This window comes from Eubalaena glacialis, chromosome 5 (assembly GCF_028564815.1).
Source record: "Eubalaena glacialis isolate mEubGla1 chromosome 5, mEubGla1.1.hap2.+ XY, whole genome shotgun sequence".
Classification (NCBI taxonomy): domain Eukaryota; kingdom Metazoa; phylum Chordata; class Mammalia; order Artiodactyla; family Balaenidae; genus Eubalaena; species Eubalaena glacialis.
In genome coordinates, this window is record NC_083720.1 from 16,389,582 (window position 1) to 16,392,744 (window position 3,163).

General features: G+C 42.6%; 1 pseudogene; it reads right to left on the reverse strand.

Annotated features, from left to right (window-relative positions):
- Positions 1-1,845: 1,845 nt before the first annotated feature.
- LOC133091739 (oxidoreductase HTATIP2-like) lies at positions 1,846-2,690 on the reverse strand (annotated as a pseudogene).
- Between the last annotated feature and the right edge of the window lie 473 nt (positions 2,691-3,163).

Below are 3,163 nucleotides of genomic sequence, written 5' to 3' on the forward strand. Positions count from 1 at the left end.
GAATGGAAGAAAATATTTATAAAGGATATATATATTTATAAGGGGTTAATATACAAAGAACTCATATGACTCAACATCAAAAAAATATGCAACCTGCTCAAAAAATGGGCAGAGGACCTAAACAGACATTTTTCAAAGATGACATACAGATGGCCAAGAGACACAAAAAAAATGCTCAACATCACTAATCATCAGAGAAATGTAAATGAAAACCACAATGAGATACCACCTCACACCTGTCAGAATGACTATCATCAAAAAGGCAACAAATAACAAGTGCTGGTGAGGATGTGGAGAAAAGGGAACCCTCGTGCACTGTTGGCAGGAAGGTAAATTGGTATAGCCACAATGGAAAACATTATGAAGGTTTCTCAAAAAATTAAAAATAGAACCCACCATATGATATAACAATTTCACTTCTGGGTATTTACCAGAAGAAAACAAAAACACTAATTTGAAAAGATACACGCACCCCAATGTTTATTGTAGCATTATTTACAATAGCCAAGATATGGAAGCAACCTCAGTGAATAAAGAAAAGTATATATTATATTACATATATATCTGTAATTGCTCAGCCTTTAAAAAAGTGAAATCATGCCATTTTTTTTTTTGTTTGTCCACTGAAGCTTGAAATTTAGTCCCTTGCTTCCCCCAGCACACAAGTTAAGACAAATTTCACTATTATCCTTTGTTTCATGATGGAAATTAACAGTGTGCTCCTCTTGACCTTGACCCTTCCTTCTGCCTCTTCCTTTCCTTTTCCATAGTTTTTAAAGTGAAGCACTTTGAAATATACATTTACTGGCTATGTGAACATTTTGTGGTTAATCATTAGAGGGATACTAGACCAATGGAGAAACCCAAACATTTCTATTTTATTCATCCATGGCATGTACTGATCCAGCAACAATTAACTGTAACTTCCTGGAAATATACAGATACTGGATGCTCTTGCAGAGTAGTTAAAAACAGAAGCTATGGATTCAGGCTCACTTGGGTTAGAATCCTGGCTTTGCCATTTCCTAGCTTCAGGCTTCAGCTTTAAGCCCTTGGGCAAGGTACTTAACCACAGTGAGCCTCGGTTTCCCCACCTAAGATATGGGGATGATAGTACTGCCTGTAAGAATTATAAAGATTGTCTGGAGGCTGCTATTCTATCATCCCATTGGCCAAAATACTGCATATTACCACCGTTACTTGGGCATTTTCTAACAATCTAAGGGCACCCACGACTTGTACATTTATTTTAATTCTTCTGTTTAATTCTCCCATGAATTATATAAGCTCAGTTATATAATAACTTTTATTATATATTCTAAAGAAGTAGTAAAGCACAATGTTCACTTACACAATTAACATGCAGTCAGCACTGGGTAACTCAGAGACACAAATGTCAACAATTTTTGTTCAGAACTCATCTGCATGATACATAAAGTTTGCACTGCTGCTGTGACTCTGCAGACAAGCTTTCAAAGCTGACCTCCCCACCAGTGGCATCAGAACCATAAGAGAAGCTTAAATAAAACAACAGATTTCTGTGCCCATACCCCCCAAGTTCTGATTCAGAAAGTTTGAGGTAGGGCCTATGAATCTCTCATTTCTGTGCCAAACACGAGACACCAGACCACCAGGGAGCTGCTGGATCTCTATTTTTGAAAGGCTCCCAGGGTGATGTCTACATATGTAGAATCAGGCTCTAAAATGCTGATGCAGAGCACGATCATTATTTGATTGGATCTGGGAGACTGAGAACAGTGAAACTACATGCTTTTTTTAGACCCTGAAATTACCGTTAGGTGATAGGTGTTGAGTCTGACACTGGAAAGCATTTCTCCAGTGTGGTCACGACTTGAGAGAGCCATCAGCTTTCCCCAGGTCGTGGATGGCCTCGTTATCCAGCAGTTCCTTCTTGTCACTTGGTCTCACTGCGTTGTTCAGCATTGCTCTAACCACAGTCATCACTGGCACAGAATGGCCGCTGGATCAAGATTCTAGTTAGGAGCCAAAGAACTTCCTAACCAACTATTGACCTGGGCGAGATTCTTGCCTATCACATAATAGAACTCCGGGCCTAAATATGGAGTAACGATCAAATTTTAACTCTTCAACCCTAGCTTCCACTTCTCCCTTGACTTGCAGGTATAAAAAATTGCTTGACTTATCAGCTCCCTCAGAGGACAGCAAGTTGAAATGTTTGCACCCTCCAGCTTTTGCCAGCTCTGCAGCCTTCAGGACGTAATCTCAATCAACACGAACAAATACCTCTGCCCCAGCTTTTTGTCTGGTGGTACCCAGGCAACAGAATCCAACATCATGACCTTGAAAGGCAGAAGCGTATTCATCCAATTTCTCAAAGTCCACCACTTCTTGCTTCACGTTTTTAGAAACTTCCTCGTCGAAGGGGAGCTTCCTCCGGCCAGTCAGCGTGACTTTGGAAAACAGGCCCTGCTCCAGGATTTCTTTCAAGAGCACTCTGTCGGTTTCCCGCCGGCACCCAAAATAAAGACGGATTTATTCTGCATCCTGAATTCTTCGGAAGCCTCGGCAGCTCTTCTGTCTCCGCCATGCTGGAGCCGGCCCCCGGCCCCGCGTCCTCAGGCTGCAGCGGAAGCAGCGCGCCGCGGCCACCAGCGCGCCACCGGCGCCGCCACCGCCACCGCCGCGCTCAGGGCTGCGGGCCGGGACATCCGGCCGTCCCTCCAGCCCAGCGCTTTCCTCCCCTCGCCGGCCTCTGTGAGGCCCCTCCCCTGTCCGCGCCTACCCGACTTCGTCAATCTTGGCATTTTTGACAACACGGATCTAGAGGGTATCATGCTAAGTGAAATATATCAGAGAGACGAACACAAATATCCCACGACCTCACTTACAGGTGAAATCTAAAAACAGGTGTTTGCCAGATTGGAGGAGGGTAGAGGAGTTGTGCAAAATAGGTAGAGGGGATTAAGAGGTACAGACTTCCAGGTATAAAATTAATAAACCATGGGGATGTAATATAAAGCAAGGAATACGGTTAATAATAATAATATTAACCATGTTCCTTGTGAGGGGACCGATGGTCACCAGATTTATCATGGTGATCATTTTGTAATGTATGTAAATGTAAAACCACTATGTAGTATACCTGAAACTAACATAACATCGTACACCCACTATATTTCAA